The sequence below is a fragment of the Rattus rattus genome, chromosome X (genome assembly GCF_011064425.1).
Source record: "Rattus rattus isolate New Zealand chromosome X, Rrattus_CSIRO_v1, whole genome shotgun sequence".
Lineage (NCBI taxonomy): Eukaryota > Metazoa > Chordata > Mammalia > Rodentia > Muridae > Rattus > Rattus rattus.
The window spans coordinates 114,255,628-114,272,304 of NC_046172.1; the positions used below are offsets into that span (position 1 = coordinate 114,255,628).

At 41.7% G+C, this 16,677-nt stretch overlaps 1 pseudogene; it reads right to left on the minus strand.

The window, feature by feature from the left end:
• Window positions 1–14,627: 14,627 nt before the first annotated feature.
• Window positions 14,628–15,373, minus strand: LOC116889099 (annotated as a pseudogene).
• Window positions 15,374–16,677: the final 1,304 nt, after the last annotated feature.

Consider the following 16,677-nt stretch of genomic DNA (forward strand, 5'->3'; position numbering starts at 1 on the left):
ACACCCCCTGCCCCAATACAGGAAGGAGTTATTCCTAGAAGGAATGCTGCAGAGAGGAAAAAAAAAATATCTGGGCAGGCTGTGTTGGGTCTCTCTCTCCCTTCAGTCTATTAGCATTAGCTTTTTGTCCAATCCCATTTCTATAAGACTGTCGGTGGTTCATAAAACTCAAGTATAAAAGTAGATAGTTCACATAAAACTACGATCAAATCAATCTGCTGTGCTTTTCCCTTGTTAATCTGTCTTTTGTTATTAGGGGTGTCTGCTTTATGATGGGCAGGAAGAGGGATTACTCCCTTTTCCTCTCCTACATAGTCTTTGAAAGCACTTGTTCTACAACTTGTATTATTGGCATCACAGAGGCTGTTCATGGGATCAGGAAAATGTCTTAGTTTGGCTCTTTTGAGACCTGATGCCTAGAATCTCCACACTTAGCACCCAGAAAACAAAGTATTTTGAGTAAATCAACAATATTGTTATATAGCTAATTATTATGTATGTGTATGCATACATACTTAAGCACTTGTAATAGCTAATTATTATGCGTATGTGTACATATGCACACACAAATATCTAAGGAACTAAATATTCTAAAACATCACTATGGATATGTTATGCCCATAGGTAATTGCATTAGAATGAGAACAACAGAACAAGGTCTCAATATGTCCACCAGACTGGCCTTAAACTTTTAACCATCCTGTCTCAACCTTTAACCACTGCCACTATACACATGTGCCACCATGCCTGGCTTTTGTACCTTTAGGATATTTCATTGTACATTCTTAGGCTTTCCAAAAATGTTTTCACTAACAAGAAAGATTCCTTTGATATTTAGAAAAAGTGGTCACTTATTAAAATGCACTGCACCTAGGACCATTAATTTGATCAATCACCTAGTAGGCAGTCAATGAGTTCCTAAGAAAAATGTGCTAAGCTAAAAGTAGGCACTGGACGAGGAGGGAGTTTGAAAGGGAAAGGGGCCCTGGTTTACTGAGTAATTAGGATTTTCTAGGCATATTTTGAATGCTAGCTTGTTTATCTTCAACAATCCTGGGAGCTGTTTTTTACTACTATGGTAACACAGATGAGGAAACTGAGGTTCACAGAGCTCACGTGACCTGGCTAAGCCCAGTTATTTAGTTGAAATAATGGGCCTAGAAGGCAAGGTTGCCTACTCACTCAAGAATCTGTGCTCATTAATTACATGCCGTTTTCTCTCCTTATATGTACATTTGAGTCTGGCCTTTTAACCCTAAGGTCTCCCAGGGAAGATAGCAGGAATGCAAACACAGACAGTCCAGATTCTATGGATGCTTATCACAGACACGGGTCCTTCTAGCATCCCAGCTGGGAACTCCACCCTTGGAGCGCTCTAGGCTGGACTGCAAGTAACCTGCTTTTAGTCCCACTAGTCAGGCTCAGAGGTAAGGCTGCAATTACCATTGCTGTTCCCAGCCCTTGCATTGCAAATGGAGGATTCATTCCCTTTTGCCATCAGACTATAATTCCTATACTAATCACCCCGGGAGCGTATTAAAATGCAGATTCTGAAAAGTGTGCCTGTGGAGGAGGGGCCGAGTTACTGCCTTTCCAACAGGTTTCTAAATGATGCTGAAGCTGCCAGTTGGAGAACTGAGAACGGGCACTAAGGAGTTAATGGAGTTATCCTTCATCCAAATCTCAGCAGGCTTCTCTCCAGCCCCAAGCTTGTGCAGAGCTGCCTTTCACCTCCCTGAGGGCCTATGGAAGAACCCTGTACTGCACAAGTTAGGAAAGCCAGACACATCGCTTCTCAGCCTTTTGGCTATGATCAAGTGCTGGAAAGCCAGTCACCCCATGAAAGGGCATGGGATTGTCTAAGCCCCATCCCATCCCCAGGAATCTGGGTCATTCCAGCGTCTGTGTGGGCGAGGGGTGCTTTTCCTGTGGTTATCCATGCAGCCCTCACCATGGGAGTTGGGAAAGCTCTTCTTGGGAGGTTGAGTATTTCAGGTGTGGTGTCTAGATGCTGCTGGGCCTGCCCCCTGTTCTGTGACACATGGGTGGGATAGATGCCCAGAGAACATTTTAAACTGTCCTTTATATGTACAATAAGTTGAAGTTTGTTTCACATAAAGCCAGATGCAGGTTTCATTTTTTTTTTTTATGCTAAGGGAGAACTCAGGGCCCAACAGATGCTCAGGAAACATTCTATTCCCGCTGAGCGTCACTTCCATCTTCTTCCCCAGGTTTTGTAATTATATAAACACTTAAGGATTTTGTTGTTGTCTTTTATTTGGGGGCAAGGTGTCATGTAGACAAGGTGTCATGTAGACAAGGTGTCATGTAGACAAGATGTCATCTAGACAAGGTTGTTCTGAACCTAGCTATGTGGCTGAGGATAACCTTGAACTTCTGATCTTCCAGCCTTCTCCTCCAGAATGCTGAGATTAGATGCCCATCACAGCACTTTGATTATGGTTTATGCTGTACTGGGGCAAGGACTTCCTGCAAGTCAGACAAGCCCTCTACCAATTGAGCTACAGTCCCAGTCCCTTATGAAGGAAACATGTAACATAAAAAAATGACTAAAAGGAAGGGGAGGCGTCCAGAGGGAAGGGTATGATGAAGGGAAGATAGGTTCAAAAGTATATTAGGTACTTCCATGTAAATGGCCTTATGTGACCCAATTTTGTAATACAAAAATACAAAAAGCATAAAAATATCTGATCTTATTACCCTGGTGTCTTAGTTAGGGTTTCCATTGTTATGAAGGATATCATGACTAAGGCAACTCTCATAAAGGACAACATATAAATGGGACTGCCTTACAGTTTCAGAAGTTCCATCCATTATCATGTCTGAAAGCATCTATGATTCTGAAGAAGGAGCTGAGAGTTCTGCATCTTGATCCAACTGTAGTCAGGAGCAACTGTCCAATTGGGCAGCTAGGAAGAGGGTTTCAAAGCCTACTCCCACAGTGAAACACTTCCTCCAATAAGGACACACCCTCTAATAGTGCTACTCCCTGGGCCAAGCATATTCAAACCACCATACCTGGTATCACATCTATTCCTCCTCTTCTTCTTCTTCCTCTTCCTCCTCCTCTTCCTCCTCTTCCTCCTCTTCCTCTTCTTTCTTTTCCTCCCCTCCTCCTCCTCTTCCTCCTTTTCCTCTTCTTTCTTTTCCTCCCCCTCCTTCTCTTCCTCCTCCTCTTCTTCCTGATTTCTCATCTTCACATTCTGTTTCTTTACTGTCCTCATATGTCTTCCTTCTTCCATTAGGTCTTCATTGACTTCTTCAGGAGACTAATATTCTCTCTGCCCTTCCAAAACATTCTGTGATTTACAAGACCTTGCAGTTGGCTTGCAAGACTGTCTTTTACATAATCTTAACCTTCTTAGTGAGAGGGACCACATCTTCACCTCTGTAACTCCTTTAACCAGCACATCTGCTACTTGGGAAACCCCAGTATGTTTTCTCAAATCAATTAGTATGTGTATATTCACAATCCTACCATAAGAAACATGTAATTTTGTAATTTGCTTCTGTTACTGAGCACCAGAGTGAGCGTGTCTCTTATTTTTCACATAATGTATTTCAGTGGCTTTCTAATGTTCTGTTGCATTCATGGAAACTGATTTTCATAATTGTTTCCCTCTTTCTGCGATGCTTGTTTTCAGCCTCAAAGTTCTCAGAGTAACTAACACTGAATGGAATGCCTCAGTATGCAAAGCATCTAATTATTTTTTCAGTGAATAAAATTTACAAGAGTAGTTTATTTCTTCATGAAGCGATGCTTTTCAAGAGGCTAAAACATGGCTGGTCTGGGAGGCAGAAGCAGGTGGGTCTATATCAGTCTGAGGCCATAGAAAGTTACAGGACAGTGATGGCTACTTGTGACTCTGCTTCAATAAAACAAGGAAGAAGAGGAGGAGGAGAAGGAGGAGGAGAAGGAGGAGGAGGAGGAGGAGGAGGAGGAGGAAGAGGAAGGGGGAGAGGAAAAAGGAGGAAGAAGAGAACAAAGAAGAGGAGAATGAAGAGGAAGAACAGGAGGTAGAGGGAAAGGAACAGGAGCAGAAAAAACAGGAGGTAGAGGAAGAAGAGGAGGAAAGGAGGAAAAGGAGGAAAGGAGGAAGAGGAGGAAGAAGAGGAGGAACAGGAGGAACAGGAAGAAGAGAAGGAGGAAGAGGAGGAAGACACAAAGAAGAGGAAGAGGAACAGGAGGTAGAGGAGGAAGAGGAGGAGGAAGGGGAACAGGAGATAGAGGAGGAGGAAGAGGAACAAGAGGTAGAAGAGGAGAAGGAATAGGAGGTAGAGGAGGAAGGGGAATAGGAGTTAGAGGAGGAGGGGAGGAGGAAGAGGAGGTAAAGGAGGAGGAAGGGGAACAGGAGATAGAGGAGGAGAAGGAACAGGAGGAGGAGGAGGAAGAGGAGGAAGAGAAGGAACAGGAAGTAGAGGAGGAGGAAGAGGAGGAGAGGAAAAGGAGGAGAAGGAACAGGAGATAGAGGAGGAGAAGGAACAGGAGGAGGAGGAGGAACAGGAGGAAGAAGAGGAGGAGGATAAACCAAAAGCCTATTACTGTGATGTGTGCCTGTAATCGGATCAGGACGAGTATTAGTTCACAGCTGACTTGGACTATAGAGCAAGACACTATGTCAAAAAGAAAATAAGCTATTTTATACCAATACTATACGAACTCAGCATTGTGACTTAAATTCATTTATGTAAGTAGCTGAAACTTTGCTCAGTGGTAACATGTTAGAGGCTGAGGGCTCAAGCCTCAGTAACACCTAAGAAATTATTCTTGTGGCTAGTGAGCTGGCTCAGCCAGTAAAGGTAAGGTACTTGCCACACAAACCTGATGAGCGGAGTTTGCTCCTAGAATCTACCTCTCCTAGCACTCCTACAGAGAAGTGGGAGGCCGAGACAGAAGAATTGTCAAACTAGCTAGTCTGGAGTACACTGCAGAAGAAACAGTGAGAAAGACCCTTCCTCACAACCACGGTGGAAGGAGAAAACATTCAGATTTGTAAAACTTTTTATTCATTTTTGTGACTTACATGTCATGCACCCCGATCCCACTGATCTCCCCATCCCTTTGTCCCTTCATACTGCCCTCTACCATTGCAAGCTTCCCCACAAAAGGAAATAAAAAATAAAAATATTTAAACAAACAAAAATATGTCCAGGAGTTACAGTGTGCCACAGTATGTCACACAGTAAATCCTTTTGTCCACTCTGTACCTCACCTGGGCAGCACAGTAGAGCTGACCATTAGTGGGAGAGCTGGCCCTGCCTCTCGTCTGTTGTGAAGTACCATGGGTACAGGAGAGATGGTCCTTCACACTACCCCTTGCCACCTTCTGGGAAGAGAGCTGCCCTCCCCCAATAACATTTATGTGTTTAAGAAAGGGCTTCATTCCATAGACTGTGCTGGCCTACAACTCTTGAAGCCCCAGAAGCTGTCTGCTTTTCCTCTGAGAGTTCTGGGATTAAATATGGATGCTACCACATCTGGCTTTTAAATTTTTCTGTTTTGTTTTTTGCTGTTGTTGTTTTAAGACAGGGTTTCTCTGTGTAGCCTTGGCTGTCCTGGAACTTTCTCTATGGACCAGGCTGGCTTCAAACTCAGAGATCTACCTCCCTCTTCCTTCTGAGTGCTAGGAATAAATGTGTGTGTAACCATTACCCTGTTAAAGGTTTTTTTTTTTTTTTAAGAAAATTATTCTTCTATCAGTTTTCAGCAATTACATTATCATCCTTCTATTTCTTTCATTGAAATGTAATGAAATTTAATAAGCATTTTTAGTTTGAGATCTATGTTAAGCCATACTATAAAACCTTGGTATAGTTGAGGCTTTTGGGTGTCAAGGGATGCTTGTGTACTCATACCTAATGGATGAATGCAAGAACCTTTGGTATTTCGTAGGAAATGACCTCAGGAGAAAAGCAGACATCTCAGCATAGACAAGACATCATGAGGTATGGCTTCCCTCGGGTGCTTATGAAAGGATCAATCTGAGCAAGCTCAGCGACTACACTGGTTAAAGCCTCCGTTCATTTACAAAGACGAAAGGGAGACTTTAGCCTTGTCTTCTATAATAGGAATTTGTTCGTGGCTTTACTGGCACTGGGTTATTTCTGAATACGAATACATTGTCTTGTTCTCTAAGTCTTTGAAGCCACTTCTAACATTTTATATCTAGGTAGCTGACTAACTATATCTTTTCTGATTATTGATTTTATATTTGGAAGTTCTCAGATGAACCAGTGATGAGTAGGAACCCATTTTCATTCTCTCTCTTCCTCTCTCTCTTCTTTCCCTCTCTCTTCTCACGTATATACATCTTTCATAAACACGTATGTATGTATGAATGTATGTATGTATGTATGTATGTATGTATGTATGTATATATGTATGTATGTATGTATACATGCATGCATGCATATATAGAAATTGAACCTAGGTCCTTTGACAGACAATAGTCTTGAAGGATAATTTCACTGATTACAAAATTCTGGGTTGACAATTTTTCTTTCCTTATCCATGCCTCCTTTTTTTTTAAATTTATTTATTTAATGTTTGTGAGTGAGTACACTGTCGCTGTCTTCAGACGCACCAGAAAAGGGCATCAATCCCTTTACAGATGGTTGTGAGCCACAAGTGGTTGCTGGGAATTGAACTCAGGACCTCTAGGAAGAGCAGTCAGAGTTCTTAACTGCTGAGCCATCTCTCCAGCCCCCCATGCCTCCTTCTTTTCTTTTTTCCTTGTTCTCTTTTCAGTTTTTCCTTTTTCCTCTTCCTCCTGATCTTAGTAAGGCTTATATTACCGTAATAAGCACCATAACCAAAAACACCTTGGGGAGGGAAGAGTTTATCTGCCTTACGTTTATAGTCTCTCATGAAGGGAAGTCTAGGCAGGAACTCAAGGCATGAAACTGAAGAAGTAGTCATGAAGGAACACTACTTAAGTGACTTGCTTAGCCTGCTTTCTCATACCACCTAGGACTACTTGCCCAGGGGTAGTGCCACTCTCAGTGGGCTATGCCCTCCCACTTTAATCATTAATCAAGGAAATACTCTCAAAGACTTGACTACAGGATGGCTACTACTTGACTACAATCTGATGGAGGCATTTTCTCAACTGAGGTTCCTTCTTCCCAGGTAACTATAGAGTGTGTCAATGGAGAAAAACAAACAAACAAACAAACAAACAAACAAACCAGCATACTCCCTTCTTTCTTCTCCAATACCACTTTCTTCTTTGATGGGGAGGCAGTGTTCCATACATCCCAGGCTGTGGTGATTTGAATATGCTCAGCCCAGGGAGGGAGTGGCTTGATTAAAAAGTGTGGCCTTATTGGAGTAGGTGTATCACTGTGGGTGTCAGCTATATAAGATCCTCATCCTAGCTGCCTGGAAGTCAGTATTCTCCTAGCAGCCATCAGATGAAAATGTAGAACTCTCAGCTCCTCCTGCACCATGCCTGCCTTCATGATGCCATTGTCCTGCCTTGATGATAATGGACTGAAACTCTGAACCTGTAAGTCAGCGCCAATTAAATGTTGTCCTTATAAGAGTTGCCTTGGTCATGGTGTCTGTTCACAGAAGTAAAACCATAAATAAGACACAGGCTGGTTTATATGAAGTGCTGGGAAGGGAACCCAGGACTTTGTGCATGCTAAGCTGGCACTCTGCCTACGGAGCTGAACTCCTAGCACCCTGAATGCTTTTGCTTTAGTACTTTAAAACTGCTGCTCTTTAGGGCTTTTTTTTTTTTTTGGCCTCCATAGTTTATGATTATTAATATTATTTCCCTACATACAGTATTTTGTTTATCTGACACAATCAATTCTGCCTTCTCTCTCTCTCTCTCTCTCTCTCTCTCTCTCTCTCTCTCTCTCTCTCTCTTTTTTTGTAACTTCATTTCTGATTATAGAATCTATGGCTTCCCACGTTGCTAGATAGTGCTCTACTACTGACTTACATTCTCAGACCAAAACCAACGTTTTTCTTTCTTTTTAAAAATGTACTTTTTACTTATTCATTTTACATCCTGCTCACTGCCCACCTTCCAGTCACCCTCTCCCGCAATTGTTCCTCTTTCTGCCCTCCTCTTCTCCTCTGAATAGATGGAGCCCCTCGGGTATCCCCTCCCCCGCCCTTCAAGTAAGACTAACTTTTCACATTTGGGTTTCAGCCGCATGGCTAATATGTTTCTGGTATAGTTTCTTTGTATTTGTCATATTTGTAGTTCCTAAAATTTTAGAAGTTTTGGAAATTGTATATTTTCTTACTGTTTTTGCATCTTTTAGGACAATTGCCTATGAATTGGGCCTTTTAATATTGTCTATGGAAACTTGAGGGCCTGCTTATTGTGGTTTTTAAGCTCTTTTCTTTGAATTAAAATTTCTTTCTTTTTTTTGGTAAAATTGGCATATATACCTTATAATATAAAGATGAGCAGCTCTATGGGCCCTGGGAACTAAATCCAGCTGAAGTCATTTAACAGTCATTTATATATATCTATTAATATAACAATTCAATTTTTAGCTTTCTGAAAAACCTTTATATTGATTTCTATGGTGTGTGAAATAATTCACACTCCCAATAATAGTACGTAAAGGTTTTCATTTCTCCACATCCTATCCAGGATTTGTTGTTACTTGTTATCTTGAGGACAGTCATCAGTCATTCTGACTGAGTGAGATAGAATCTCAATTTTGTTTGAATTGTATTTACCTGGTGGCTAAAAATGTTAAAAGATTAGAAAGTTTTCATTTGTCTGTTTTCATATTTACCAGTTGCTTTACTTTTCTGCATTCTGCCAAGTCCATTTAGTGTTCCTTTCATGTTTTCTCTCTCCATAATATATGGTATATATGTACAATATGTGATATATGTATAATATATTATAAATAAATTAATATAATTCTGTCTGGTTGACCTTTTACAGTTCTGATTTCTCTTTTTACCATTCTTCAAAAGCATGTTTTCCTTTTCTCATTGATCATAGCTTTACCGATACCTTTAACTATCTTCTTTGTCTTATTTGGCAATTCTTTTATCTGGGCTATCTCGAGGTTCAAGTGGATTGCTATCTTCTCTCTTTAAAGAGGTAGGTTGCACGCCCTTGCCTCCCTAAAGCATTAAATACTTTTGTATTAAATGTTTGTCATAAAACGGGGTGACTTGTGAAGACTCTGAATGATGCTATATTCCTCCAAAACTATTGGTTGCTGTTATTTTTTATGTAAGCTTAATATTAGGCTAGAAATTTTGCTTCATTTATGGAGGCCATAAACTTAAGTCTCAGGTCATACCTTTAAACTTTAAGGTAACTGGAATGTGCTGTGGGCACACGTGATGTGTCATTCATGATTCACGACACAGTTTAGGGACAGAGTATGTAGCTTCCTTTATCTACCTTTCTCCATTCTAGAATTCCTTCAGTATTGTTTCAATACCTGCAATTCTGACATCTTGTTCTTCAGGACAGAAGAATGGCAGGCTTCCTATTAGAATTTTACACTTCTTCTTGCAGTAGGCTTTATTTACGTTTAAAAAAGGAGTGGGGAAAACGGATTCCTCACTTTCTAGTTTCAAAATTGACTTGTTCCTTTCCTTTCATTCTCCAGAAACTCTGGCTTCCTTCATTTCTTTTTGCCTTTGTATATTTTCCCTAGAAATTCTAGTTGTTATCTTAAGAGAAGGGAATCTGTGAACAATTTCTTATTCCACACTGGAAATGGAAATTCATTTCTATATAATATTAATTAATTGATTGATTAATTAATTAACTAATGTGTGTGGTGTATATAAGCCACATTTTGAGAATAAAAGTCAGAGGACAAATTTGGGAGGTCTGCTTTTTCCTTATACCTTTACTTGAGCTCCAGGAATTGAATTCAGACTTTTATCTGCTGAGGTTTTGTGAGTGCATGCCAAGGTTTTTAATAAAAAAGGAATTCAAGGGATTTACCTCCTGTATACTCATATACAAGTTTATGTAATAAAGAACACAAATCTACCTATAATTGTATTTCATCTTTCTTTTCCCTCCCTTTTTTCTTTTCAAGACAGGATCTCTCTCTTAAGCTAGCCTGGAACTTTCTACGTATTTAAGGACCTTAAACTTCTAGTCCCCTGCTTTATCTCTGTGTTGGAATTACAGGCATGAATTCCCATGCTTGGATTATGAGTTTCTGGGAACAAACCCAGGGCTTCCAATATTCTAGGCAAGCACTACCAATTGAACTACATCCCCAGTCCTGAGAAATACATTTTTAAGTTTTTGTTTATTTAATTTATTGCACGGGTATGGATGCTTTGCCTGTGCATGTGTGTGTGTGTGTGTGTGTGTGTGTGTGTGTGCAGTGTGTGTGTGTGTCTGTGTGTGTGTATGTGTCTGTGTGTGTGCCCGTGTGCGTGTGTCTTGTGTGTGCCTTTGGCGTGTGTGTGTGTGTGTGTGTGTGTGTGTGTGTGTGTGTCTGTGTGTGTGTCTGTGTGTGTGAAATTTGTGCTTGGTGCTGCAGAGGTACTACACCCCTTGGAACTGAACCTACAGATGTTTGTGAGTCACCATGAAGATGCTGGGAACTGAACCTAAGATCTCGGAAAGAGCAGCAAGAGCTCTTAACCAGTGAGTCAAATCTTCAGCCTCTGAGAAATATTTCTTTTACTAAAACAGGAACATAATGTTGATACTATGATGTCATTGCTTTCAATAAGGATAGTGAAAAATGAGACCTGGATCTAAAGAAAAATGATCCAGAGACATGGTACCTTTGAGGGTGAGACCCACAGAAGAGCCTTAGTTTCTTCTCCTTGCCACATAACACAATAGAGTAGAAGTAACAATGTCCTGTGTTTTTTGTTTTAGTAAGTACATGGGGAGGAACTGAGGCTTGAAATGTGTTTTTTTTTCCATTCCTTTCTTTTAGGAGCCATGATAGAAGGAATTCCCAGCACCTAATTTCCAAGGTGAACTAGACAGGTCACACACAGACAATGCTACAGGATGCTGAAAGCAACTATGGTTTCTGGGTACTATCTCCAGTTCTAAACCCTTAGCGGTGCTAAATACTCATATAGGAGAGGAGGAACAACACATTGTGGAGCACCACTGTTATTTGAGACTTTTCAGGTCCTATCTGCCATAAAGGGGTGTAACTTCCTTCAAAGTCAGATTACCACATGAGAAATTCACCTCCCACGTTTTAGGATCCATCTCCCTTTGGGTAGGTTCGAGATGTTAGCAACTCTTCTCTACACTGTTTAAAAAGTTGAGTATCTGATTAGATAATTTGACTTGGATCCTTTACCCAGTTTGGTAGCCACCAACTCCAGGTGTGCATTTAAACTCATTATTTTCCTCTGAGGCTCACTTACATTGTCTTGCCATTCATACTTTTTCCAGGGTATCACCACCCAACACTGTTACCCAGAAGAGTCCCCACTGACTGCCCACCCCCACGTCTCAAGCCTTAGTTTCCAATCCTCTGTGACTGTTGTTCTTTGAAGAAATGGCACCAATGGTTTTTGGATGGTGGAGAAAGGTGTGGTCAGATTTGGGCTTTGGTATATATGGCAAAGAAACTGAGTATTCGGGAGAAATAGGTGGAAAGTTGTGCCAGTTTGGCCATCAGAGAATCAACAGCAACAGCTGTGCAATAGAACAAAGTGATGCATACATGTAGCACAGGTTTCCCAGACTAGAAGGAATCTTTGGTTTGTGTTTGTTTGTAACCAGAGCTTGGATATACAGGAGCCACACAAAAAGCCAAGTGTGGTGGTGCATCTCTACAGCCCCAGTACTGGAGAACAGAAAAGTCTGGGAAACACGGTGACTTGTTGAGCATCCAGTCTAACGAAGTGATGAATTCCAAGGTCTGGGAGAGACTCTGTCTTGAAAACAAGGCAGAGAAGTGATTGAGAAAAGACATTTGATGCCAGCACAGATAAACAACTCCATGACCACCACTCCATACAGACTAAGCCAAGCCAGCTCCCAATTCACTAAGTAGCTCAGAGTAACCTTGAACTTAACATTCTCCTGCCTCAGCCTCTGAAATGCTGGAGTTAGAGGTACAAGCCACCACATCCAACACAGATGTACTGTAGACATGCATTGCTCTTGGTGACCAGAAAAGGACATCATATTCACTGAAACTGGAGTTACACTTTGTGAGTTGTCGTGTGGTTGCCAGGGATGACACTCTGGTCCTCTGGAAGAAATCAGTGTTCTTTTTTTTTTTTTTTTTTTTTTTTTTGGTTCTTTTTTTTGAGCTGGGGACTGAACCCAGGGCCTTGCGCTTCCTAGGTAAGCGCTCTACCACTGAGCTATATCCCCAGCCCCTGAAATCAGTGTTCTTAACTCCCGAGTCATCACTCTAGCCCCCCAACAGAAGGAATCTCAAAAGTTGAAAAGATATTGATATTATTCAAAGTACAGGTTTTAAAGTACTTTAATGAGGCATAATAAGATATCGATGGATTCTCACATCTGAACACACCATTGCAACTATTATTCAGATCAAGAAACAGAACATAATAGGCTGAGGCTGAATCTCAATTGATAGAGCATTTATTATTGATAGAGCATTATTTACTTAGTATGTACAACACCTGATTTCTATCTCCAGCACTAAAAACTGGATGTGGCAGCACACATCTATAATCCCAGCATCAAAATAGGATCACCCTTGCTGCATTAAGGACTAGGAAGCCTGCATGAAATGCATGAGAGCATCTCTTAGGAAAATCTACAGAATCAACTAACCTGGGCCCCTAACTCTCACAATGGTAGCTTATTTCCAGAGCATGTGTGAGACACTGAGTTCCATCGGCAGCACTACTAAGTAAAGAAATACATCAACAGATACACAATGGCAAGTGAAAGAACAGGACAGCCCTACAGATACACAACGGCAAGTGAAAGAACAGGACATCGCTACAGATACAAAATGGCAAGTGAAAGAACAGGACATCCCTACAGATACAAAATGGCAAGTGAAAGAACAGGACATCCCTACAGATACACAACGGCAAGTGAAAGAACAGGACATCGCTACAGATACAAAATGGCAAGTGAAAGAACAGGACATCCCTACAGATACACAACGGCAAGTGAAAGAACAGGACATCGCTACAGATACACAATGGCAAGTGAAAGAACAGGACATCCCTACAGATACACAATGGCAAGTGAAAGAACAGGACATCCCTACATTGACACATTGTAGTGAAGTCTCAGAAGAGGGGAAACTTGTCACCAAAAGCATGAAAATAAGGCAGGGCATCCCTTGATGATGTATATGCCTGTGTGTATGTGTGTGGGGAAAGGGGGTGTGATTAAGTCTGAGATGGGAAAGGAAGCACAAAGTTCACATATTTGTTTGTTTTGGTAAGGACACTAGGAAAGCAACCTTCTAGGTTGAGGGGAAGCATATGTGCAACTAGCTGGTGATTTGCAAACTGGTAAGCCTTGTATTGGTTGTGGTGTCCAATGTGGAGCACAGATGACTAGGGAGAAGTAAACAATCACAAAGCAGTATGACTGTGTGACTGCTGTTGGCTCTGAGTAACTCAGAACTCCTCAAGGGAGGGAGAAGCAGGCTGAAGACAGTCAAACCAACTCAACTGGGACTCCCCACCTAAGGTATCCACTGCAAGTTGAGCTCCCTGAACCTTGTCATTTTGATGAAAGGGAAAGCACCTTTCAGTAGAGGATAAGAGGACCTCTCCATGTGTTAGAGCATGAAATGAGAGAAGAGGAAATGAGATCGCTCCCTGTATGATGTTCTCCAGAGGAGGTGTTTTTATTTGCCCTTCTAGAATTTTCTTTTGGATTCTCTTAGTTGATTGACTTCTCTCACCTTGCTTTAAGCTCCAAAGATCTGGCTACATCCCATTTTGCCTAGGCTGGTGGCAAGCATGCTATAGGATATCCATGAACATCTTGGTTAATATCTGGGGACTGTTTGAACTTTCAAAATGAATTCTGTTACTTTTTGTTCTCACTTTCAGCTTTCAGTGTTTGCTAGCTGTGGGCCGCCTCTAGCTATCTCTCTCAGCACAGCATGCTGGCATCACATTTTATATATTTAGTTTTATATTAACTTTCATTTTAAATTCTTGAGTTTTTGAGACAAGGTCTCTCTATGTAGCCCTAGCTATTCAGGAACCCTCCATGTAGACCTGACTGGCCCCAAACTTGCAGACATCCACCTGCCTCTGCTTCCTGAGTTAGGATTAAAAGTGTGTCACCATGATTAGCTTAAATTTAAATTTTGTTTATTTTTTATTGTATATGTGAGCATGGACATGTGTACAAGCCTCTCAGGAGTGACAGGAGATCAATAATAGGGTCCCAGGCTTACTCAGCAAGGGTCTCTACTAGTTTAAATATGTTGACAGTCCTATTTATTTATTTTTGAGACAGTGTCTTAAGCAGCCTGAATTGACTTTAAATTCCTTCCTTCCTTCCTTCCTTCCTTCCTTCCTTCCTCCCTCCCTCCTCCCTCCCCTCCCTCCCTCCCTTCCTTCCTTCCTCCTTCCTTCTTTCCTGTCTGTCTGTCTTTTGGCAAGCTATGACTATTTATTAACTGACCAGATTATAAAAAATACCATGGGCAATAATTTAGTTCATCCGTCTAATAAGCCTGTTTATCTGGTTTTCCTTGTTGCCAGCATCTCCACCTTCTACAAAGTGAGTTGTCTTTTTCTTCATTCCACCTCGTGGGGAAGATAGTTTGAAGGGCCACAGGAAGTTGTTTGCTTCCTTGAAGCGTTTCCCAACTGTATAGATCTCATGAATTAGATCCTCCATGCAGATGATGCCAAATTTACCAAGAGAATGAGCAATCAAGGAATTATCTATCAAGGTAATGCTCTTTTTATTGATTTTGCCATAGCCTTGCTTGTAGATGAGCTCGTTTACTGACTTCAGGTTGCGGTGCCACCATGCAATGTACAGTTCCACGATCCTCAGCATGTTAACTGAAACCTTGTTGAACTTAACAAAGGTGCCATTGAAGATCTGCCGAAGACGAAGCAGCTGTCACATCTTGCACACCTTTGGGCTTACCCCATTGATACCTCGGATTCTGATGACAAAGGCCAATTTTGGCTCTGCGGGCGCATAGAAGTTCCCAGCTCTTCTTGCCATCCTAGCCATGGAATCTCAGTCCGGCACATCTATGTGTATTCCTTGTGAGAGTGCTTTGCCTTCTCATAGATGAGCTTCCTCCTTGCCTTTCCCAGTGTCTTCAGGGCAAACTTCTTCCTCAGGCGCCCTACCCTCAACTCTGCGAAATTCCTTCGCTTTTTCTCAAGGGTTTCTGGCTCAGCGGGAACCTTCTTTTTCCCCTCTGGTACAGCCTCCATGGTTCCAGCTGGAAAATGACTGACTTCAAATTTCATGTCTGTTTATGATGACCTTGAATGATCCTGCTGCCCTACCTCCTGAGTACTGGGATTGCCTTGTGTGCCCCACCATGTTCAGTTTTCATGATGCTGGACATGCAATATGTAAGGTATTTTGCATGCTAGACAAGCACTCTAAAAACTGAATGCTGTCCCCAGCCTTTAGTTTTTATTTTATTTTATTTTATTTTATTTTATTTCATTTTGGAGTTGGGACAGTCTGTCATGTAACTCCAGCTGGATTCCCACTTGCTAGGTAGCCAAAGATGACCTTGTACTCCTGAACTTCTTACTCCACCTCCTGAGTGCTGGGATTATAGGCATGTATGTCATCACGCCCAGCTAGTGGCAAAGTGAAGGTGCTTTGTAAATCATAGCCTGAGCTTGAGAAATATGCCGACGTGCATCCCCTTTCCAATTAGATGGGAAAGCAGGGGAGCTTGAGAGCCAATGGGGCTTCCACTGAAGATCTCATTACAGTGTAAAATCTTGGATGTTAACCAAAAACTGTCCATCAATGTTCAACTCCAGCAATTACAGCTTCCGCATGGGAATGTTACTCTATCTAGGGCTACATTTCATCTGGGGAGAGCTAGCTGATGGCTGTGAGTCAGGATGCAGGTGTGTTGGAGACGTTAAGTAGTTAATTTTTGATCAAATGTCTGGAGCCCTTACAGTGAAAGCCATTTCAGGAAGAGCCCATTGTTGTCAGCCATTATCTTCTTTAGACATTCCTTCTGCTCACTTACTTGCTCTCACACAAGTTGGAGGGAAGAAAGGGATGCGACCTACCATGGTAATCCACTCCTGCAAATGCCCATGGAAATCAGTGAGAATTGGGAAAGCGACTTTCAAAGGAACCCTGCTGAAGGGTCCAGGACCTCCCAGCACCAATTATTTGAAGAAATTCGAAGCAAATTAGCACTCTGGCTAATTAAAAAATAAAGGGGAGAGGTAAGTCAGTGAAAATGACCCATCAACTTGATAAATAGTCCACATGTTTGCAGAATGCCTCCAGTGTTAATTGAGGACTGGATGACTCAACACTCCAGAAGCCAAAAAATCCAGTCCTGTGAAATAGCAAAGAGAAGGTGCTCTGGGGCCAGGCCCTGAAGCTTATGGTTTTTCACATCTGCAAGCAGCCTCCAGGCCAGTCCTTTCCAACACCAGATGTTTATGCTCCACTTCCTGACCTCCCTTCCAAATGGCAGTTCTTAGAGTCCCACGGAAGGGCTTCACAGGCTGTTTGTTATTTGTGTGGAATA